The sequence below is a fragment of the Rhinolophus sinicus genome, linkage group LG16 (assembly GCF_036562045.2).
Source record: "Rhinolophus sinicus isolate RSC01 linkage group LG16, ASM3656204v1, whole genome shotgun sequence".
NCBI classification, from domain to species: domain Eukaryota; kingdom Metazoa; phylum Chordata; class Mammalia; order Chiroptera; family Rhinolophidae; genus Rhinolophus; species Rhinolophus sinicus.
This window is the reverse complement of record NC_133765.1, coordinates 29,376,435-29,401,445: the sequence shown is the minus strand read 5'-3', so window position 1 is coordinate 29,401,445 and position 25,011 is coordinate 29,376,435. Positions and strand designations below refer to the sequence as shown.

Sequence of the window (25,011 nt, the reverse complement as noted above, 5' to 3'; positions counted from 1 at the left end):
CCCCACTTTGAACTGTAGCAGCCATCTTGCTACCAGACTTGGGGATGAAGCCAATACAGAGGGGGGAAGAGCAAAGAGAGGATGATGGTGGATCTCAAAACTACCACCACCACCACCACCACCAATAACAGCAGCAAACATTTACTAAGTACTTAAAGGTTGCCAGGTACTACTCTAAATATATTATATGCTTTTGCTTGGGGGGAGGGGGTGGCCCAATCTTTTTTGATGGCCTGTGAACTAAAAATGGTTTTTACATTTTTTAATAGTTGAATTTAAAAAAAGAGCAATAATATTTTATGACACGTGAAAATTATATGAAATTCAACTTTCAGTGTCCATAAATAAAATTTTATTAGAACACAGCCATGCCCACTCATTTACCTATAGTCTATGGCTGCTTTCATGCTACAACGGCAGAGTTGAGTAGTTGGACAGAGACTGCCCACTACTTTGCCAAGAGCAAAGCCTAATATATTACTATCTAGCCCTTTATAGAGAGGTTTGCCCACCCTGGCTTTAGTGTTCACAACAACCCCATGAGATAGTATACCATTATTATCTTGTTTTTCACAGAGGAGAAAACTGAGGCTCAGAGAGGTTAAGTCATTTGTCCAAAATCACACAGCTTTTAATGGGTGGGCTTGAGATTCACTACCAAACAGTTTGTTGGCTCCAGACCCAGTGCTCTTAACCACTTTGGGAAAGAACCTGGATTCCCGATGACGTGGTTGAGACGCTGAGTCCACCAACCCTAAACCTGCCTCACCTTGGGACTTCCAGGTTTCAGAGGTATATGACATGACCGTATTATCGAAGCCGGTTTGAGACTGCATTTCTGTTGTTTGCAGGTGAGAGCATCCCAGCTGATGCCATGAGAAAGCACCTTAGAAAGGTTAAGAACGGAAAGAAAAGGCAAGCTATCACCTTCTTGAACCAACTGCCTTTTGTCCTTGCTCAGGAGAATAAAAGCTTTCTTTCTCCAGACACTTCAAGTCTCCACAAGTTCTTCCCTTTACAAGGGATTATGAAGGAAATCCTATTTTAGAATTGCGGCTGCTTTTGGCAATCTGCTCAATATTAGCCTGATGAGGAATTACACTCACTAATAAAATATCTCAAGTTGGGCTGAGTCTAATTGTTGCAAGTGCTAGTAGTAATAGCCTGTCGCGGGGACTTCTGTGCCGGCACATCCCTCCTTGGCTACAGCCCATGTGGAAAATCAATTTCCTCTAAATGTTTGAAGAATGGCACAGAAGGACCTGATTTCTTTTCCCTCTGCTGGAGTCAATCTGGAGACAGGGAGCCTATAAAATGAATGAAAATAGCTACAGTTGCAAGATGCAGGGTGGAACGCCGAGCTAAGCAAAGCCTGATCGCAAGCTCTAAGTTCTAGCTCTTTTGTCCTAAGGCCAGAGACAATATACACTTGTGTCCCAAATTGACGTGCTCTTAAAAAGTCACAGAATGGAAAGGGTTTGACTCCAACCCAGCAATTTCACTTCTAGGAATCTCTCCCACAGAAAAACTCCCACGAGTATGCAAGAATGTACAAGCAGGGTGTTCCTCGCGACCTGCTTTGTGATGGTGAAAAATTGCAGGCAAGATAATTGTCCGACAAGAGGAGACTGGTTATATAAATGATGATGCATCCATGCTTGGGAGCCATTAAGAAGAAAGAAGTAAATCTGTGTGTATGCATATGGAAAGATTTTTGTGATACGATCTTGAGTGAAAAAAAAAGTTGCAGATCAATGTATGCGTATACATAGTATGAGTTCATTTTTGTGAAACAAAAACAACAAAAAACAAAACTTTCAAAAATGATGTGCCTATTTATGTGTAGATGTCTGTACATGAGTAGAGAAGGGTCTGAAAGGATACACACCAAGCTGTAGATGGTGGTGGCTAAACCCAGAGGTGGGAATGGTGCAGGTGAGAGGGGAAACATCCCTTCTACACTATTTAGATTGTTTTTTTTTTTTTTTTACAACAAGGGTATATGGTTTTGGTAATAAAAAAGGAAATAAAGAATTGGCTTTCTGGCATGTATGAACAGCATTTCTCTAGGCTTGCCACGATTTCTGAGGGCTCAACCTTACAATGCTTACGATCCAATCAAGTCACAGATACAAGTCTGTTACGTAGCCTCATCTGATAGGTCATAGCTCTTTCTAGTCTATGTTGCCACAAAGGGCCTTCACCTCATCCTTAGCTACCTGCCTCCCAAATCAGAACCAAACCAAAACCTCCTTTGGCCACGGCCAGAATTTAAAGATTTACTTTTTCAAAAATTGTGTTGAAATATATGAAACATAAAATGTACCATTTTAACCATTTTAAAGTGTAAAGTTCATTGGGTACATTCACTATGTTATACAACCAAAAGCACTATGTGGTTCCAGAACGTTTTCATCGCTCTACAAGAAAACCCCATACCCCCTAATGTCACTCTCCATTCTTCCTTCTCCCCAGTGCCTGACAACCACTAATCTGCTTTCTGTCTCTATGAATTTGCCTATTCTAGACATTTCCTGTAAATGAAACCATACCATAAATGGCCTGATGTGACTGCCTTCTTTTGCTAATAAAATGTTTTCAAGGTTCATCCGTGTTGTAGCACTTACCAGTACTCCATTCCGTTTTTATGGTTGTGTAATATTCCATTGTATGGACATACCACTTTTGTTTATCCTTTCATCAGTTGATGGACATTTTGGATATTTTTCAGATATTATGAATAATGCAGTTATGAACATTGCTGTACATGTTTTTGTTTGAACGCCTGTTTTCCATTCTTTTGGATATATACGTAGGAGTAGAATTGTGGGCTCATATGGCAAGTTTATGTTTAACCTTATCAATATTTGTTTTGAAAACCCCAGAAGGCAAGTCTCCAGACGTGGAGGACATGCTATGAGTGGGAAAAATTTCTCTATTACGTCCCCTGAGTCTAAGCAGTTAAGTACGTAGGTAAGATAATTACTATGTAATTACCTTATCTAGACTTTAAAAATCATCTGCTGAGATCCCACTTCTTCAAGAATATTCCAAATATTGCTATTTCATGAGCAATTGGGGAACTGTTATTCAAAATACATTAATCAAATGATTCATCCGGGATTTCTCACATTTTACTTTCTGTTACACTTGTGGAAATTAAACAATTCTGACTCTACCTATGCAAATTCTGACTATTCCAAAGCATAATGACACTAACCCTGAATTGTCCAGGTGCCAGAACAGATCCTTCCAGGTGGGCTTTTGTTGAATGGTTGCCTGCAATAATCAGCCTATCTTAAGGCAGGAGAACCTGCAATCCGTAAAACATAGCAGTTAAGTTGCTTCAGGTCAGTAGGATGTGGATTCAAGACCCAACTCTGCAAATAACTAACTTACTTTGGGAAAGCCACTTAACCCTTCTGACTCCCTCCGTTTCCTCCTCTGTAATATGGGATCGATTATAGGACATACTTTATGGATCATTTGCTCATTCAACAAACATTGTACATCTACTATGCAACGCATACTGTTTACCAACACTGGCTAAAACACACTAGACTCCCTGCCTTTGTGGGGAGAGACAGACAATAAATAATAGACATACTAAATAATTATTTTAGGTTGGTGCAAAAGTAATTGCAGTTTTCACAATTATTTTTAACCTTTTAAATCGCAATTACTTGTGCACCAACCTAATAGTTAGCCCGTGATAAGTTTTATGAGAAAAACAGAACGGAAGGGCCGAGGGAAAAGCTGCATTTTAAATGGTGAGATCAGCGTAAGTCCCACCAAGAAGGTCACATTTGAACAAAGTCTTGAAGGAAGAAAGAGGATAAGTGATGTAGATATCTGGGAGGAAGAGGGACAGGTAGTGCAAAGGTCCTGGGGCCGCTTTGTTCTACCAAATTCACAGAAAGGCCAGGAGATGGGTGTACCTGAACCAGAGTGCCCGTGAGGGATGACAGAAGCTGATTTTGTGGGCCCCTGGTGAGGACTTTGGATTTTACTCTGAAGGGATAAGGAGCCCTCGTGGGTTTTTGACCTGAGCTGATTTGTATTTCAAAAGTATCATTCGATCTGTTGTGTTGAAAACAGACCACAGACAGACGAGGACAGCGGCAGGGAGGCCAATTAGGAGCATACGCAGTAATCCAGGTGACAGAAGATGGGGGCTTGGACCAGGGTGGTAGCACGGAGGTGGTAAGAAATAGCTGGGTTCCGAGTACATTCTGAAGGCAGAGCCAACGCCATTTCCTGTTGGGAGGATAAAATAAGATCATTCAGCAAAGCTCTTATCACAGAGCCCACATGTAGTTAGAACAAAATAACGGTGGGCACGACCATTACCAAGGTGGACCTGGTGTGTTCCCCTGCAGGGGTGGATCAGGGCCTACAAGGACAGTGAGCGAGAGGGAAACTATCATGGGTCCGTGTGATTTGCAGTGAGTTACAGGGCAACCAAAGATCACGAGGATTTAACACGACGGAGACTGGGGCTTCTGCACCTTCCAGAGAACTGGGAAGCCCAAAGCAGCACAGTCACATCGTGTGGACCAAAATAGAGATTTTAGTACCACGCTTTGTAATTAATTCCAAAAATTTCTTTCTCGTAGTGTAGGAAAGGCAACACCAGCCGGAAAAATGTTTGTTTCTACAGTCCCTGGCTTTGGAAATATTTACTGGCGATATCATCACAGCCCAGGTATTTGTTTGGGGGTTTTCGATTGAAGTGCTCAACTCCAGAATGCCTTTCAAGGAAGAAGAACCAATCGCCAAGAGACAATTGGATTCCTTTCAACTCACCTTCTCTTTGCTCCAAATTCCAGAGATGAGACAAAAGGTCGTTTCTGAGGCTGATAGAGATGGATTTTTCCAGGGGAATGCCAACGTCAGTCTCCCTCCTCTATAAACCCTCTGCCAAATGCTTCCCATCGGACATCTGGCCTCAGCAGGGAGAAACAGGGACCCAGGCACTGCTCTTGGCTTTGACGTCAGCAAAGGAAGGCTGATTTAATTCATCATTAGTGCAAATTGAAATCCACAAAACCATAGTGCTCTTCGTTCTATCACCTGCATTTCTAGAGCTGGCAGAGGTCTCGCTTTCCTTTTGTTTTCATTTTGCTCTGGATTAAGGTGTGATTTTCTTTTAACGGTGAATTAGAAGATAATAATGCCAGCGAGCTTATTGTTAATTGCTTGTATCTGTACTTAATACTTGTAAGTGTGCTCAGGTCTCACAAGCTAATATTTGGCTTGTCAAATGTGTTAGTCATTGTAATTAATTGAGCTCATATACATTTACTGGTGCTGTGGGTAGAGTTATAGGAAGAGTGGCAGAGACGAAATGTCTCTACCACCCTGCGCTTATCCCTAGAAAGGGAACTTTGGGGGACCGAATCCTTCTTGTGACATTCATTCTTTCCGTGTCTAGCTTCTTTCCCCACTCCTGCTGAGAGGGTCTTCCCTGTAAGATCTCTCTCTCTCTCTCTCTCTCTCTCTCTCTCTCTCTCTCTCTCTCTCTCTCGACTCCCTGTTAATTACCTTCATACCATCAGGCCCAGCTGCATTGCTTTGTTGGTCCCAGGGTCAAAATAAAAATATGGATCCCCTTGTTCAAATGTTTTTATTGATCGCATGCCCGTGAAGCTTTTGCTATCCCCAAATGGTATCTTCCCGCCAGAATGTATCTCGCCCCTCGTCTCTACAGGTAGCACAGCACGCAGCACACAAGAGGGGCTCAAGAAATAAGCAAAAGCGTTTTCCAAACGGAAGCTTGAAAATGGCCAAGTGGAACCATGTAACTCCCCTGCTTAAAAAGCCTCCTGTGGATGGAACAGAGGGAGATTTCTGTAGGAACAGAAATGTTCTATATTGAGGTAGGGGTAATGGTCACATGGGGTTAAAACATTTGTCAAAACTCATCAAACTGCAGGCTTTAGAAAAATGCATTTTATTGACGTGTAATTACACGTCAATAAAACACAGCATGCCTAAAAACCCCCGAATGGCTCCACATTACCCTTCGTCACATGTCACACAAGGTTCTTGCCCAGAGGCCCGTTCTCGGTTTTCTTCACCTCCAGCATTTCTGTGGCTCCCTATTTTCCAGCCCTGCTGGCTGCCAGCATGTCCCATACCTCCGTGCCTTCTTCCTCAACTGCCCCCTGGCCAAGGAGTGAAAAATTCAAACGCGTGACAACCAGTATGGCACCAGCACCAACTGGAAAGGACTGAAGAGCTGGAACAGGAGCCCAGCCCTGGAGCTTCCTGCTGGTAAGGTGTTAACCCTTTAATTCCTGCATTACAAGAAAGTAGATGAAATCCCAGGTGAGAGAGGGTGAGGAGAGGGGTACTTGGTGGGTTCCAGGCCCTGGCTATTCACCAATCAATATGGAGGCAATCAAATATTTACCTGGCATAGCCATACTAGTATATGCCTACAGAACCCACCACCTAACATGCAGGCCAGCCCTTCCTTCTCTGGCTGACACCTCCCTCCTCCACCTTCAAATCTCAACTCAGGGGCATTCTCCTCCAGGAAGCTGTCCCTGATTCCCTCTTCTCTCTTGATCGCTCTGTAATAGTATTTCTCACGCAGCCCTAGATTAGTTGATACACTTTCCCGTCTTCTCCATCTTTTCAAGGCTGAGATCATGACTTCTGGTTCCAAGGTGCCTGGCACACACAGACTCAGCTGCACACATAGGAGGGAAGGGATTTTCTTGTTGGCTTTCCTGGCACCTGGTAAAAAAAAACAGATACACATGTGTGGATGGATGAAAGAATGTGTGAACAAATGAACGAGTGAATTTCCTCTTTCCCTTGTCTGTATTTCCTTTCACGGAGACAGTGGGGACTCTTAGTACATGGGTTTGGACAGGGGGGATTGCGGCAGCTAAAATCTTAAGACTGTGGACTCAGGCAGCCTGGAGTGACCTTAGTTAGCCCTTGCCGGTTGGCATATTCGGGCAAGTGACTTAACCTCCCTGAGCATCAGATCGGCTCATTATTGATCTGGCTTCACAGGCTTGTTGAGAAGCCCAAATGAGACAACATCTGCAAAAGACTTAGCCATCAGCAGCTCGGATTAAAAAGAAATTGGATCTTGATCACCTGGGAGCCCAAATTGCTAGATGTGGTCACCAGACAACAGGAAAATAAGTCACTTGCCATTTGCAGCTATCCTCACAGCTCTGATTTTGCCTTCCATTTTCCAATTTCCCTCTGTTGCGTCCACAGGAGGATTTTAATCAGGCAAGTGACATGGTTACACTTTGTACCTACCTGGTCTCCTGGGTCAGATGACTGCACAACAAAAGTGAAATCTTTCCCTGCAATAAGGACACAACCATTGATAGATGTCAATGAACTGAAATCCAGAAGACAATAAAAATGGGTATTCTTCTTTATTTGCCTCCAACTTCCTGTTTCTCTGCTGGAATTTCAGCCATGTGTGAGAGAGCATGGGGTCCTCAATCTCGTAGATAAACCAACTTGTCGATTGCCTTCCCAATCAAAATGCCTGTTTTTCAACCTTTCTGGATGTTCCACCCAAGACTAAGTCTTGGCTAACCATGGCACAAATTGTCCCATCGCACCATACCTCCACTTCCTTCCAAACCATGGCCTCCCAACCAATCCCTAAATTTCCAGGGAAAAGCCAGTTTTGCATCCTAAGATCTTGGGCTCCAGAGTCAGTTACATGGGAGTTCCCATCTCCTTACCAGTTCCTGGCTATGAGATCTTGGATGAGGCTCTTAACCTCTCATGTTTTCTTTTCCTACTGAGGAAAGAGCAGTGTCTATATCGCAGAGAACCTGTGAGAACTAAATGACAGGACCAAATGGCAGAACTTGGTGCGAGTTCCTTAAATGTTGGTGTTCTTATTATACTCATTGTTGCAAAAAGAGGATAGGAGACGGCAAAAACTTTTAAAATTTTATAATAAACCCTGCAGGCCTGCAAAATTGACAAGACCCTTATTGGGTAAACCGTCTCATCATCTCCCTAGGGGGTAGGATGTGACCTTTATTGAGAAAATGACCTCCGCAGGTGTAGTTAAGTAAAGGATCTTGGGATGAGATCATCCTGGATTTGAGCAGCCTAAGTCCAGTACAAGTGTCCTTAGGAGAGGAGAGGAGAGGAAGAGAGGCAGAGAGGAGGAGAGATGGGAAAGGAAGAGGGTAGGGGAGGGGAGGGGAGGGGAGAGGAGAGGAGGAGGAAAGAGGAGAGAAGAGAGAAGGAGAAGGAGAAGAATGAAGACCTGCCCATGGGAAGACCATGTGAAGACAGAGGCAGAGACCAGAGTGATGCAGCCACAAGCCTAGGATGCTGGCAACCACCAAAAACCGGGAGAGACAAGGGAGGATCCTCCAGAGGGGGGCACAGCCCTTGATTTCTGACCTCAGGCATCCAGAACTGTGTGAGAATGCTACTTTAAGCCCCCACCCCACCCCAGTTGGTGACAATTTGTTACAGCCATAGAAAGTCACTATGGCAACTTCAATGGAGAATGTGACAATTTGCCTCCCCTGGGCAGTTCTGAGGATGAAGAAGATGATTCCGCAGGTTTCCTGCTGTAAATCGTTTCAGCAGAAGCCAGCGCGGGGCTCATTCAACCTGATCATGAAGAACAGACAGACTTGGGCTCAATTCCAGCTTCCCTTTTAATAGCTGTGCAATCGTGGACAAGTGACTCAACCCTTACGGACTTCAGTTTCTTTATATGTAAAATAGGAGTAGTAAGATGCCTACCTCATGAGACAATAAGATGATTCAGAAGATATGTGTGATGGGCGAGGTATGAAGAAAATGCTTGAAGAATGGCTGCTATGACTCTTTTGGGCAAATCCATCTAGCTTCTCACACATGTGCCAAGACGCTGATATGGTTGTGGAGTGGCCTGTGGCCGTGGGGAACCCACAGAGCGAAATGGCCCAAGGGGATTCAACCTGTGGACGTGCCTGGTTGCACTGCTTTTTCCTTCTGAAGGAAAGGCCTGGCTCTCTTGAGGTGCCTTGTGAAATAACCAGGCCCTCTGGGCTGCTGCATTATTGTTCCTTGCTGATGCCAAAGGTGATAGAAAGCCTTGAAAGTGTTGGCCCCCAGCTCCCAAGGCATCTCTCTGTGTGTGCAATGAACCTTCCAAAGGCAGTGACTTCTAACCAAGCAATCGTGACTCCGTGGCCGGTCCCGCTCCAACTTCCTGAGTGCGTCTGTGTGCAGGAGGCTCCACCATCCATGACCCTCCTACTTACTGCCTCGAAGGGGCACATCCTTTCCACTCAGTTAAAAGGACATTTTTCCAATGAGAGCAGGTCATATTTCAAACTGCATTGCCAAGGTATCAGGAGCCAGTAAAAGGGGGCATTTAACACCGTATTTATTTTGACTGGCAAAACAGGTCATGGCTGTAAAAGAAACAGCTCTTGAGAATGAGGCACCCTAGCCGACTGGGCTCACTCTTTCTACCCACACACACACTGTTTAAAGCATTCCAGGGCTGCTGCCAACTTTCCTGGCAGAGCTCTTATTTCTTTACATGTATGTTGCATTCCATCTGTTTAATGTGAGCTCTGTGCCATTCGTGGATTTTGGCAAGGCCTGGTGAAGTGGCATGGCGTGCTCAGGCTTGTTCTAAGCAAAACAGGGCAGGAGGCGGAGGGAGACTGGAGGCCGGGGAAGGAGTCCTATTTCCCTTTGGCTCAGGGGACCCTGGAGTTGCAGAGACCAAAGGGGAATTGCTCGGCAGTTTTTCTCCAGATGTGGTTGAATCACATGTGTGCCACTCCCGTGTTTCACCCTATACATGGATTTTGGGGTGCAGGTTTGCTGTTTCTGATACATGGCCAGAAAACTAAAAGTGATGGAGAAAGGTAACAGTGGGGAAATCCACTCCTGCTCATGACTCGGGGGTTTTCCGAGAAACATTCTAAGGTTTTGAAAGACCAGAAAATGCCCACACCTGGATCCATAGTCCCGGGGCCTCAAGAAAACTGAACTCAAGCTGTACATTGTTCTCGAGAACCATTAAATACTGCGTTGGAGAAGCTGAGGCCACGTGCTTTGATTTGAATCCTGTATCACCCACCTGGAAGACAGGAAAGCTGGGTTTACAGCACCCGATCATCTGGTGAATTAAGTTTAAAAATGAAAATGCACCAGTCCGGGGGGAGAGAAAACGAAACCCTCTAGAAACAGTTGTTGGGTGTCAGGTGACCGAAACCATTCCACTGATTGACTCAAATGTTCACTTTCCTTTGGTTCCTATTGAGCGGTGCTCTTCAAAATGGGGAAGCAAGAGTCCAGACAGAAAAAGAAAGATTCCAAGGTTAAAAGACCCATCAAGATCCTCACCTTCAGAAAAAGTTTGAGTACACTTTTTTTTTTTTTTTTTTGTAGTCGAGCCAAAAGTGTGGACAGAATCCCCCGGTTAAGAAATGAAATTACTCACCTGAATCGGGAGAGATGACATGGCACAGGAAAAAATAAGGTATGGGCTGCTAACAAGAAACAGCCACATGTGGAATAAAGTTAGTGCACATTGTGTAATCCCGGTTGGCCAGTTGTAAGAACAGGGAGGAGGAGGGAGCAGGGGGAACATGTTTCAGATGTGATTCAAGAGGGTCCTGGAGCCCGTCCTGACCCTCTGGGGTGGAATTTCTGACTCTCTTCTCTGCCTTGACTCAGAATAGGAAACCGTATCCTGACCGCGCGTTGCTTTTTATAGAATTCAACTTTCTTGCCAACTTCCTCCACAGCACAAGCTCATCCCTCATCGTCTCTAAACAATACGCCAATCATCAGATGGAAGTGAGGGGAGTGCTGACCTGTTTGCACCAAACATAACCCAGGCCCAGAGCAGAAGACAAACAATGGGAACAGAGTTTGGCTTTCGTACCCGGCCTGGTAAATACAACATGTTCATACAGGTTGGAAAACCGTCTGGCTCATCTGTGTACTTTCTCTCTTTCTCCCACTTCTTCTGACTTGGATCTCATCATTCGGCGCTGATGTTGGCCAAGTTACCGAGTGGATAATGGATGGTTTGTAAGATTAGTAATATGCTAAGGATGAAGAGTCAGGCAGCCAAGTGTATGCTGTCTATGCGATAAAATGACTTCTCTTGATTCTGGTTTCCCACGCAGCCTGACAGACTAGCCCCACACTGATCAGAATCAACGAGAAGGAGAACAGAACGACTTCATTCAGTCGCCATCTTTGCACGGGCAGCAAAACCCCTGGGATACCCCTTGCCCTGGCAATCAGTTAGGGTCATTTCTTATGTGTAAAGGGTCCTGGAGCTTAGCTGCCCGGAGGGGGACATTAATAGAATGCAAAGTGTTTAGTACTTCCTCATTAAAAATGGATTTTGTTTTCAATGCTTCGAGGACGAGAACAGTGAAGTTGGAAACTGTTCCTGTAATTGGGAGCAGGTCTCCTGCCAGAGTCTAACGGCTTTAAGGGATATCCAGTTTTAGGTTTACAGTACTACATTCTGGCTCATTGAAATTGCATCTAAACGTTGCCAGAATGTGTCATAAACCACAAAATCTGTACAAAAATATATCAACATAATGGCTCTGTAGCCTTAAGTCAGAGGGGTCAGGGGCAGTCTTTTTTCCCAGCAGCATTGTTCTTGCTCTGTCTCATGGCAGATGTGGGTCACCTGGGACAATTATCGTTCATGAGATTCCGACCCTGGTCTGACCAGTTGGCTCAGCTGCTTAGAACACTATGTTAAAGGGCTGAGAAGTTGGCTTCACCTGGTCCCGTGGCCACAAATGACATCCTTACCTGTGTCACACCAGACAAGGGCCTGGAATCAAGCCCAATGGGCCACCCCCATTTGCTCCGAGCAAAAAGTGTCATGTGCTCTGCTCAGCTCACCCATCCCAGCTCCACTTACCCTTCTGGGCTCCCTGGGCTCTAAACACAAAGCATCTTCTTTCAGGTCCTCCAACTGACCAGTTCCCTCCTGCCTCTGAGCCTTTGCTCATGCTGTTCTCCCTGCCAGGAACCCTCTTGTCCTGGCTGATTCCTGCTCTTTGTCCAGCCCTCAATTCACAGGCTGATGCTTTGGGGAAGGTCTTCCCTCTGTAGCTGTATCATGCAGGGTCTCTGGTCCCGCTCCCCACACAAGAACGCAGGATATGGCGAGGCCAACAAGGAACAACAACAGAGCCATACATAAGGGAGTCATACCACTGCATGGGTACGGCTGGGTTGGAGACACAGGAAGCAGGATCCACACGATCCGCAATCGCCGTCTGCTTCTCCGCCAACCACACTTGCTAGCCGCAATCCACACTTGCTAGCTCAGCCATGGCAGTTATATCAGTGACTAATGGCTAACTGGTTACAGCTGATGGCCATCTGCTACCCGAGCCAGCACCTTTCCACGTGAGGCCGAGAGCCTGGAAACCGCTCTCCTGGCTCTGTCCCCACAAGCTATCTTAGTCTGCTCGGGCTGCTATCACAAAAATGCCATAGACTGAGTGGCTTACATAATGTGTGTGTGTGTGTGTGTGTGTGTGTGTGTGTGTGTGTGTAATTCTGGAGTCTGGGAAGTCCAAGGTCAAGGCACTAGCAGATTTGGTATCTGGGGGGAGCCCTGGTTCTTAGACGGCCATCTTTGTGTCCTCACATGGAGCTCTCTGGGGTCCCTTTTATAAGGACACTGATCCCATTCATGAGGCCCCACCCTCATGAGCTAATCACCTCCCAAAGGCCCCACCTCCTAACACCATCACATCGGGGGTTAAGATTTCAATATATGGATTTGAGGGAGCCACACAATTCAGTCCATACAAGTAGCACTTATCAAAGTCGTCACTTAAAGCTTCTGCTTCATGTCTGATTAGAACCCTGCTTCTGTAATGTGTAATGTGTAATCTGTAATGTGCACACGAGATCGCCTAGAGGTCATGTGAAAACTCAGGTTCTGATTCAGCAGGTCTGGGGCGGGGCCTGAGACTCTGCATTTCTCACAAGCTCCCATGTGATGCTCATGTCGCTCAGCCATGGACCACACCCTGAGGCAATGGTACCAACCTTTCTCCATCAGGGAGGGTTCCATGAGACAAGACAGTCTGAGAGCAAATGAGTCAGGCTACTATTTTCTCAGTTCTCCTGGGGATGGAGCATAACTAGAACCATTAACCAGAAGTTAATTCATTACACACCTTAGATGCCTTAGCCCAGGGTTTCTCAACCTCCATACTGCTGCCATTTGGGGCCAGGTAATTCTTTATGGTGGGGGCTGTCCTGTGCATTGTAGGGTATTCAGCAGCACCCCTTGCCTCCACTAAGTAAATGCCAGTAGCATCATCCCCCAGTTGTGACAACCCCAAATGTGTCCAGACATTGCTCAACATTCCCTGGGAGGCAACAGCCCCCCAAGGAGAACTACCGCGTTAGGACATTAGGGAGTCATTCTCTGTCATACCTGGTGAAGGAGGGTGGGAGGTCAAAGAAAGTGCTTTGTTCACGGGTATACCCCCATCTAACACAATGCTCTGTATATGGCAGACACTCAATATGTACTTCAATACACAAATGAATGAAAATGAATGAATGAAAATGAACTCCAAAATCCTGCTTGCCTGGTGGATGAATAGAACGGCCTTCACACAGCCTCCAACCTTCTCCAAGGCCCCACTCTCCCCCCTCAAAAAACAGTAAAACTTGTGGGCCAGTTGTCATCCAAGGCACAATTTTTCTAAACGTAGCATTTTCCAAAGCAAATATCCTTTTGAAAAAAAAAATGTGAAGAAAGATTCTCGCTTGAGATCTTTTTTAAAATGTCTCCAATGACTAAAATCCTCTTACAGTAAGTATCCAGAGAACTGCATTTGCTTAAAGAAAATAAAAAACTGCCGTTTTTAGTCTCAAGTGTAGAAAGTACTTGAAAATCATATACTTTTTTCTTTCTTTTTTTGCATCTGACTGGGCAAATTATAAAATGGTAGAATTAATTTTGGTTCTAGATTGTTTCTAAAACTCCACCTCAGACTGAGGCCTCATGAATAAAGTAGAATCAGGGACTTATTAAAAAAAAACCCAAAAACCCTGTACTGATAATAACACATGGAATTCAAGGAATAACAGTAGTTGTAGGGTTTGTGGGGGTGGGGAATTTTAGAGAAAAATTGCAAATAAAAATAAATCTGTATCTTGCTTAAACGCTATGAACTTGGGTTCTATTAAGAAAGAAGGTGGCTCCCTGCTCCTCCCACTTGACAGACAGCCTCGTCTTCCAGGGCAGTGCCAGCTGCAACCCTGAGACACGGTGGTGAAGGTCAGAGGAAATGGATTTGGCTGTATTGGGCGCCTGGTTACCAGGACCCTAACTGTCAAAGTGGATATTGTTGCCATCAATGATTCCTTCATTGACTTCAAATGCATGGTCTACATGTTCAGCATGATTCCACACATGGCAAGTTCAGAGGCACAGTCAAGGCTGAGAATGGGAAGCTTGTCATCCATGGAAAGCCCATTAGCATCTTCCAGGAGCGAGATCCTGCCCACATCAAATGGGGTGATGCTGGTGTTGAGTATGGTATGGAGCCCACTGGTATCTTCACCACCTTGGAGAAGGCAGGGGCTCACTTGAAAGGTGGAGTTGAGAGGGTGATCATCTCTGCCCCTTCTGCGGATGCCCCATGTTTGTGATGGGTGTGAACCGTGGTACGTATGACAAGTCCCTTGAGATTGTCAGCAATGCCTCCTGCACCACCAACTGCTTGACCCCCTGGCCAAGGTCATTCATGACAACTTTGGCATCATGGAGGGACTCGTGACCAGTCCATGCCATCACTGCCACCCAGAAGACCGTGGATGGCCGCTCTGGGAAGCTGTGGTGTGATGACTGAGGGGCTGCCCAAAAGATCATCTCTACTTGTACTGGCACTGCCAAGGCTGTGGGCAAGGTCATCCCTGAGCTGAATGGTAAGCTCACTGGCATGGCCTTTGGCATCCGTATCCCCAATGTGTCAGTTGTAGATCTGACGTGCCACCTGGCTGCCAAATACAATGACATCAAGAAAGTGGTGAAGCAGGCATCGGAGGGTCCCCTCAAGGGCATCCTGGGCTATACTGAGGACCAGGTTGTTTCCTGCGACGTTAACAGTGATACCCAGTCTTCCACCTTCAATGCTGGGGCTCGCATTGCCCTCAATGACCACTTTGTCAAGCTCATTTCCTGGTATGACAATGAATTTGGCTCCAGCAACAGGGTGGTGGAACTCACGGCTCACATGGCCTCCAAGGAGTAAGATCCCCCTGGATCACCAGCCCCAGCGAGAGGAAGTGAGGCCCTCAGCTACTGGGGAGTCCTTGCCCCAGATTGAGTACTCAACACACTGAGAATGTCCTGACCTCCAGTTTCCATCCCAGACCCCCTGAAGCAGGGGAGGGGCTTAGGGAGCCCTGCCTTGTCATGCATCATCAATAAAGTTAACTGTACCCAGCCAAAAAGGATAGAAAGAAGGTGAATTCATTCAATTTGATTGTTTCTGCACACTCAGAGACTCAGAGACAAGTTATCAAACCAAATTGCTGTGTAGAAAGCAAAGCTTTCTCCCTCTTCTCTTACAAATCTTTGGGCAAATGGGATTTGGAGCACTGAAGAGGTTTCTGGAAAAGAATATGGTAGGGGTGACATTCCAATTCTTTTCTAAGTGTATCCCTCTTTACCTAGTAGAGGCAAGAAATCTTCTGCATCTTTCATGTCCACTCTGCCATCGATTGGTAGTGGTTGTATGCATGGTTTTTGGAAAAAAGTGCTATGATCGATTGGTAATGTCTGCCACAGGCAGAGGAATGGAGAGTGGTGGAAGAGCTAGCTGTGTGTTTGCCATTCCTGCATCCTGGTATGGTTTTGTCCTCTAACATAGGTGTCCCAGGCAAAAAGAGAACATCAAATGGAAGGTGCTACACATAACATCATGCATAACGTGTCTCACTCAATTTCACAGATACACCAAGTCAGCATTTCAATTCAAGAAACCTCCCAAGGCAGACATGACACTGTTGTGGGATATTTCCCTTCCTTCTCTGAACATAGTGGAATAGGATACCATAGGTATGACTTCCATTCATGGTCATTATGGGAAAATGCCATTTACCCCCATTCAGTTATTTGACATTTGACTGTGTCAAAGTGACTCCATATGCTACCAAAACAACACACCCTCCTTCCTTGGGATAAAAATGTCTTTTCATAAGACTTATTAAGTCTGAATATTAATCATAGTCATCATTTTTCAGTCTACTTGCTGTCCACAATATTTATTTAAATGAAGAGAAAAAATAGAAAATGACAAGTTTAGGATCTTTAAGATACAGATGAATAAGTAATGATGGGGAAGAAAGCAAGAGTAACCAAAAAAAAAGCATCTTTAAGTGAAAAACTCCACAAATAGACTCTTAACTTTCAATATTAGTCTTTATTTCAAAAACAAGGGGAGGGATGAATAAAGAGATGAATTCACATTTGAATAGAGTCCAAATGACTTAAGAATTTGGATTCTCATATTTCAGATGGACAAGGAATGATATTAGAGTTATGTGATACATTAAGGCTTGAAATGAAATGGAAATATTTCTTTCATTTAAAAGCAATTTTGTTGCCTTTGTGGTCCTCGAGAGTTTCCTAGGTTATGAGTGAAAACCATCCTCCTCCTCCTTTGCTTTGGGTTGATGGGCTCCTATTTCAGATCCAGCTTGTTTAGGGGGAAAATAGAGTTTATGATTATGAAAGCTCTTTTTTTAAAAAATCATGTGGCTGCAAGGGGAGGCTTTCTATGTAGAGTTCAGAGGTCAGTCATTTTGAATCCAAATGAGAAAGTCTTGGTAATACAATATAGCAGAATCACAACTGAATTTGGTGCTGGTTTCAGAACCTCCCCCTCATGGAAGATACTGCCATGAGACCCATCAGTGATTAGTGGGGCAAAACAGGAAGTGCCAGCTTGGAAAGACAGGAAACAGGTGGCCGAGTTCTTCTCCACTGCATCTCAAAAATAGAGTGTATGTAGTGGGCCCTATCAAGCACAATTTAACTTTAAATGCAGCAAACATTTATTATTAAGCACCTACTATGTGCCAGGTCCTGCATTAAGAGCTGTCATGTATTTTATCTCATTAAACCCCCAGGACAAGGAGAAACATCCTCGTGGATTCCACCCATATTTCCCAAGTGTGGATTTGATAGTTAACTTGGAGCAGGGTTTCTCAACCTCAGCACTACTGGCATTTTAGGCTGGATAATTCTTTGTTGCTGGGTACTGTCTTGTGCATTGTAGGATGTTTAGCAGCATCCCTGGCCTCTACCCACTAAAAGCCAAGAGTATACCCCACCCTAGTTAACCCAAGAGTATACCCCACCCTAGTTATGACAACCAGCAATGTATCTAGACGTTGCCAAATGTCCCCCAAAGAGCAAAATTGCCCCCAGCTGAGACTCTCTTCCTTAGAGGCAGCATGGTTTGGATGCCCAGGCAGCTGTAGGTAAACATTCCTTTTATTCCCTCCTATGGTCTGACTCAGTGGTTCTCAAACCTGAGTGGTCCATACACAATATTATATATACTCTACTTTGTGGGCAGGAATTTTCAAGGGTAGTTTGACTCCGTTCATTTTGACCTTACATGCTGACATGAGAACTTAATCCCTCTCTTAAATTTAACTCCACAGGCCTCCTGAAGAGCCCCACTGTGGTCACAGAGGTCTTTTCAGCACAGAATCTCTCTCATGCCCAGGCTTTTTCCATGAAGCCAATTGGTGTTAACTGCCATTTTTGAACACTTCCCACAACATTGGGACATCTCACTGCATCCTAATTATGACACCGTGAGGTAGGTACTAGCATTGCCCCATTGCACTGAGGCAATGAGGCTCACACAGGGTAAATAACTCACCACAAATCACACAGCTAATAAATGGTGGAACCCACAGGATGCCAAGCTGTATGGCTTTTCAACAGAAAATATGTGCAGGGTACATTCCATAACTATTAGCGACTGTTTACTAGTGGGAAACAAATCTGTCTAATTTGATCATGAGCAGTTACTCAAAATTATTTCCCTGAACCCAAATAAGGACTGATTGCATTGGCCAATCCTCCCAACCTCGCGGCTAGCAAGGATACGGGTATTCAGGATGCATATGCATATATACCCCAAATTGTGTTTCTCTCCCAAAACACAAAACGGAAGCTCCCCAAACGTCATTAACTAACTGTCAAAACAAAACAGATCATTTCATTTGGAGCTACAGAAAGACTGGAGTGTTGGCAGGTACTAGAAAATAATCGCAATCACACTTGACACATCATAACATCATTCTACATTTGCTACTACATTTCCCCACGTGGGTGGGTGCTTCTCGAGGTTAAGGACTCACTTACTCATCATCACTGAATCCTACTACATTTGTGGAGCTTGTCATTAATAACAGGAATGCACTTTTTAACCTAACACTCATGCATGCTTTATTTCCATTCTCTCAGTAACTGTGGGTGGTCTCTATTTTTGATATCCTCTTTTTCATAGGAAGAGATTGAAGCTGAGAAACGTAAAGTGATTGGCCCAAGGTCACTCCTTGTTAAACTCTGGGTGCAGACTTTGAACTCAAGTCTCATGCTCCGAACCCCAAGAGCTCATGTTTTTTACAATAAGGGATTCCAAGGTAAAGATGAGTTGGGAACTCCAGGTGCTAGATTTGGCCTTGATGTCTAACATTGGTGAGCTGTCTTACTATTAAGCAAATTAAATATAGAGAAATTGCATCCTGTAAGCCTTTAGTACACATGGATTCAACCATGTATGCTTGTGGAGAAAGAAGAACAATGTAATAAATATAGATAGTTCCTGTGGCCAGCTATGGGATGTGTGCGTGTCCAGGGTGACTTTTGGGTGGGACCTGGCCTTGGCTGACTCCTTGTCAGACTCAGCGATCACCAGTCTCTTCTCATGTGTGGCCCTGGGCTGCCCCGAGTGGGAGTCCAGTGTTTATTGATGTTTTTAAAGTGTTTAAGGACTGTCATTTCTCATACAATCTGACCCCTAAATACAAGGAAGTTGCTTCATCTGGTTCTCAGCCAAAGAACAATGTGGGATAAACTGGCTGGGCAGAACTTATTGTATTGAGAGATGTCTATGGATGGCCAATGTGGCTGTTTCCTAAGGGATTTTTGAGGGATATATGTGACTATCACCAACGATACTGATGTTTTATCCTAAGACATACTTCAGAATTAGTGGGAAAACATCAAAATGAGACCTTGTGCAAGAGATCCATGAAGACATAAAATAAGAAAGTCAACTTTGACTTTTTTTTTTTTGAGTGCTAGGCATGGTTCTAAGAAATTCATATGTACTAACTCATTAAATCATCATAACATGCCTATTTGATAACTTGCCCAGGGACATAGCTAGGAAGTGGCAGGATCAGGATTTGAACCCAGGTAGACTGGGTCCTCTACACTAGACCACATTCCTATCTCCCCAACCAGTGGTGATCCCCAGGAGACTTGGATTAGAGTTCCACATCTTTCCATCTCCCCCAGACCTGATCCTGTCCTGTAAACGCTGGGAATTCAACAAAGACTTGTTTTGACGTGAATCAACCTCTTAGATTATTGACAGTCCTTTAGAAATTTTTGACAAGGGAAAAGAGACAACTACCCAGGAGTTCAAGATTTCAAGGCCATCGATAGCTTGGTAAACACACCGAAAGGCTGGAAACAAGGTGAAAAAAATGATGTAGAAATAGCCTCACCATATCTATAGAGTATGTTATACTGCATAACAGAGGCTGTAGAGAGTTGTGTTTTCACTCTCTACAGAAAACACAACTTCTTTGTAATGTTTTGTTTGTGTTACTGTTTGTTAGTGTGAGGGGATTATAAATGAAAAGTCAAATATTATAGTGAGAATTCTATTAATAGGGCCAGTGGTTGAATGTGGGCCCATGTTTGTCCTAACTCTGAAAAATGCTTTGCGAAACCCAGTGGTACAGGCGAGGTAGCAGGAAAGGCTTAGCTAGCCTACTCAAGACAACTATTTTCAAGCCAGTTGACAACCACTTTGCCAGGGTTCCTTTAATGAGCTAATGACAAAGGGCTCTTAGATGTTCTCTGCAGCCAGTCCTAGGAGCGCTACTTAAAAACCACTGAAGGAGTCATAGCACCTGAAATACCATAAACACTACAGCCTCTTAGAACGTGTTAAGAAGTGATTGTCTCTGCCACTTCAGACTGATTTGTAGTAGTCAGGTCTTTTTCAGTTGCAAGCAACAGAAAACCAACTCAAATTTGCTTAAACAGAAAGGAACATTTGCTCCATTAGGCATGGCTGAATCCCTATGATTACAGACTGTCAACAGGAATCTGACTTTGTCCATTTTCTGGCTTCTCTTCCTTTGCATTCACTCTGTTCTCACACAGGCTTTCCCTAAATGGCATTAAAGCTGTTCCTGGCAGTTTCAGCCTTGCATTCTACCTGCTTAGCACCCCAGTGGAAAGAGAGCACCTATTTCTTAATAGTTGTAGCAAAAATCCCAGGGCTGAGATTCTTTGGCTTTGATTGGCCCAGTTTGGGTCACATGCCCATCCTTGAGCCAAGCCCAGTGGCCAGAACGTGTTAGTCTTATTAGTCAGGTCTGGGTCATGCCTACCTTTAAAACCAAGACATGGGCAGACCCACTTGAACTATAAGGATCAAGAGGGAGGAGCATTTTCCCAGAGAACCATCTAGAGTCTGATGCCAGATAATGGAGGCATGCAGCAAGGGTTGGTGGTGGATGCTGCTGAATGGTCAAAACCAATGGATGTCCTTGGAACCTTCTCTCTAAATTATCTCCAACAGGCAAGGTATTACTAAGCAGAGGAACTTTATGTGGTTTACAAGCATAATTTAGATATTTGCTTAGCTATCTGAGGTTTAAAACATGGCCTGTATTGGCTACAACATTTTGGAAACATTTTCTGCAAACTGCACTCACCCACATGGTTTGAAGTTTTGGGGGTTCTCTTTCCTTCCTTCCTTCCTTCCTTCCTTCCTTCCTTCCAATTCTTGGAACAAATCCTTAGGAAAAAGAGGAACAAAAATGCCACAGAATGATTCAAAACAGACGACTGGAAGAGCAGCAGAGATGGCAAATTAGCACACAGTTGACATTCCTTCTGTCTTGATGACATTTCTTATGTTGAGTAATATTCTCAGGGTTCCTCTCTGCCTCTCCTTTTTTATGTTAATTAGTGTTCCTAATTACAAAAGCAGTACCTGCCCAATTCAGAAAGAACTGAATGCATCCTGAAAGCACCACACACACACACACACACACACACACACACACACACACACACCATGGCCCACAGTTTTAGTTAGAAATATCTATTTAATGAGTATCATGCCCTAGGAGTTGTCCAGGCACTACCCTAGCCCCATTTCACAGAGGAGGAAGCTGAGGCTTACAGCATTCAAGTTGATAAGTGGTAGAACTGGGAATTGAACTCATGTCTGTCTGCCCACAAAGCCCCTGTCCTTATCCACTCGATTATTCCTCCACTCTACTCGGAAATTTCCAAAATTAACCTTACAAAAATGGCATATTGTTCATAATGCTTTATGGCCTGCTTTTTTCATATACCACATTTTCCCATTTGTTTAATATACTTCTATATAATGTTTTTGGACTGTATTGAATCTATCATATGGATATATTATAATTTACTCAACAAATCCCCAATTGTTGGACATGTAGGTTGCTTCTGACTTTTCAGTATTATATTAATGCTACAGTGAACCACTTTGGGGGAACATTTTCACATATATCTCTTATGATGTCCTTAGGAAAATTCCTAGAATTGCTGGATCAAAGGGATTGTGTATTTTTAGTGTTTAATACCTATTACCAAATTGTTATTCAGAAAGGCAGGCCCAGTGTACAATCCCACAGCAACATATGAATTTCTGTTTCCCCACTCTGTCCAATTATGCCTCCTTCTCAGAGATTACTAGTCATTAGCTAATTGCCTCTCATCCCCTGCACTGGGGAATGGGGACCTTTTCAAAGTACACATCATTTAACAGTATTCAAATAGTTTAAGGCAAATGCAGTGGTAAAAATTTGTCAGTAATCATTTGTATCCCTATCGCTGTCGCCATCTGATTCGAGAGGGTTCATAATCCCTTTTCCCCAGGCCATGGGACTGAAACCACAACCTTGGCCCGGACTCTAGCCAGTACCACGAAGATAACTACGGGTACAAGTTGGTAGTGATGCGTTGGCTTAAGCAGAGGATGCTGTAAGGCTGACCTGCCATAATGATCCTCACTGATGACTAAGGGGTTATGTTGACATGGAGCCCATCCCACCCAACTTCTGTTGGTATGAAAACCACCCTGCTTTGGGGAACCACTGTCAGCTGCTTTGTGTCTCATGGTGGACAGGGCCATGGCTTGTAATGTAACTGGATGCAAAACACAAGATAATCACACTTCGTTAGCAATTTGAACTTGAAGAACTGAAACAATTGAAGACAAGTGGAGAGTAGCTGGGTCCATTAATGGGAAGAGGGGTGCTGGAGGGAAGATTCTATTGCCTAAGATTCCGTGGCTCGATGTCGAGTGCAGGCTTGGCACGTAGTAGGTGCTCAGTCCCTATTTGTTGTTGAATGAATGCATGGAGTTGATTACAGTGGATCTCTCTTTTTCTACTCTCTTCAGCACTCCTTTCTCCTTCTTCTGGTAGCAGCACCCTCATTCCTTTGGGAATTCCTATGGGAACTGTAATTCTAAAGTGTAATGCCAGCAGGGGGGAGGCAGGTTCTTGAAGGAATGGGAAAGAGACGTCCACTTCATGTAACTGAAACTACGCTTGCTCCACCTGAATTGAGAGATGACATATAAACTCCTCAGCGCTTGGGACTCCATGGTGTGACCGCAGTGTTTTCTCCCTGTTTCTATGCTACTCCTCCTTGACTTCTCTCCATTCCCAGAACGTGCCCTGTACTTTCTGTTTTTCGTGCCTTTATTCTACTATTTCTCAAGTCCAGTGTATTCCTCCTTCCATCTCTCCCATGGAAATCCTACAAGGCCCATCACAAATGCTACCTCGAGGGCCCTTTTCCTGATCGACCCTATTTTATTTTCTTCAAAGCACTGGTCAGGACCTATCAGTCCCTTATTTGTTTATGTGATTACGGCCTGTTTTCCCCACCATGAGGCTGCTCAGGTGAGATTTCGTCTTTCTTGTTCACAGCTGCCTCCCTGGGTCCTAGAACAGAGCCCAGAGCACAGTAGGGACTCCAAGAATAGGTATCCCAAGCAAGGTCAGTGAAAGATTCTGCCCAGGAGGTGGCCTCTTGAGCAGAGGGGGGCACCTGCTGAGTCAGCTGGTGGGCATGTGTCATGAATCCCTGCAGCCAAGGAGCTGCAGTTCTGTCCTGGTCCACCCTCTTCCTGAGACCCGGGGTGCGGGTGGGGGGAGGCGGGGGAGGGGCTCATCTCTTCTCTAATTCCAGAGCTACCCCCCAACTTACCAATAAATTATTTCTCTGACCAAGTGACTCTGTTTTGGCTCCTGGCTGTCACAGAATCCTAACCATATACTATCTTCATAACCAACGTTCATTTACAGAGGAGGAAACTGAGGCAGGGGCTGCCTCGTGTTTCAGGGCCGGCATCACTTGTGGGCTTCGGGCGGCTTTTCCCGAGTGCCTGTGGTGTGATCAACAGCCGTCTCAGAAGAAGATGTAGCCTCTTCACTCTGTTTTCGAACTCCCTACCTGCTTTGTGGCAACCTGACCTCCACGGGGCTTGGGTTCCTCCTGGCTCGTCCATCTACCAGGGGCCACGGCCGTCTGGGTGTACGTGCCCTTAGCTGCTCTCCAGGCTCCTGTCCACTCTGATTGGACTCGATACAGAACAGAAGATGCAACATTGAGATGATTTCTAGACATGCCACCTGTCGGGACCCGCGGGTCAGCATCATTCACTCACCAAATATTTACTGAGCCTACTGTGCGTGGCCCTCTTCTAGAAAATTGGGATAATATATCAGATCCCTGCCCTCATTAAGCTTACAGCCTAGCAGGGGGAGACAAACCATAAGTAACAAATCATCATAAATAAGCAAATTATCGAGTGTATTGGAAGGTTATAAGCACTCTAGAAGAAAAAGTAGAGCCAGGTAAGAGGAATTAGAAGGAAGTGGTTGAGGTTGTAAACAGAGTACTCAGGGGTGGCCTCACTGAAGAATGATTGGAGGAAGGAATGGGCCGAGTCACATGGGTGCCTGGGTGTTCCAGGCATAGGGACCGCCAGGGGCAAAGGCCCCAGTGAGGAGCTTTAGAACCCAGCAAGTGTGGGTTCCAATCTATTTCCTTTCTGTGTGAGCTTGGGAAAGTTAATTAACCTCTCTGAGCCTCAGTTTCCTGACCTGGGAAATGCGAATGAAAATGAGATCATACCCATTATGCAGCTGGAATGGGGATGATACTAACTGTTGTTCAATACGGGCCCTGCCCAATCCCAGAGATTTGGGAAATAGCTGCAGAAAAGTCCGAGGTCCCAGTGGTCAGCAGAGTGCGACAATTAAGAGCATCGGCTCCAGCTCTGTCATTTTGTGGTCCTGTGACCTTGGGCTAGTTTATGTAACCTCAGTCTCCTCACTTTAAAGTGGGATATTAATAGCAACGCCATCAGAGAGTCATTGTGAGGAATAAATGAGAGGATCCTGGAACGTGCTCAGGAGGTGGCCTTACCTCTGAAGAAGCACTCAATGAATGGCAGCTATTTTTTTGACTGAAGCCATGGGGAGAGAGGCTTTCTTTTCTCTGTAGGATTGTTAAGCGGATAGAATGTGAGCCGGGAGCTGCTGGGGGCCATCGGTGGGAGGTCCTGCCTGCAAAGGAAACCAACCCAAAGAAGGCAGAGCTGTGGCGTGGACAGCAAGGGACTCCTGATGACCTTTTTCTTTAAATGTAACTGAAAAAAAATA

General features: G+C 44.8%; 1 long non-coding RNA gene and 1 pseudogene across 4 annotated transcripts in view; one reads left to right on the top strand and one right to left on the bottom strand.

Moving 5' to 3' along the window:
- Window positions 1–2,302: 2,302 nt before the first annotated feature.
- Window positions 2,303–25,011, bottom strand: part of LOC109448612 (uncharacterized) — a 57,084-nt gene continuing 34,375 nt past the window's right edge. The window contains exons 4-8 of one of the 4 annotated variants that reach the window (XR_012492627.1): window positions 24,776–24,998; window positions 21,010–23,925; window positions 7,288–7,334; window positions 4,807–6,744; window positions 2,303–4,257 (exon numbers count right to left, since the gene is read on the bottom strand). This is a non-coding gene — a long non-coding RNA (uncharacterized LOC109448612). Of the gene's footprint in view, window positions 4,258–4,806; window positions 6,745–7,287; window positions 7,335–16,431; window positions 24,999–25,011 lie in introns of those variants that run through there. The other 3 variants (XR_012492625.1, XR_012492626.1, XR_002137553.2) reach the window with 3 other exon arrangements.
- Window positions 14,300–15,291, top strand: LOC109448610 (glyceraldehyde-3-phosphate dehydrogenase; annotated as a pseudogene).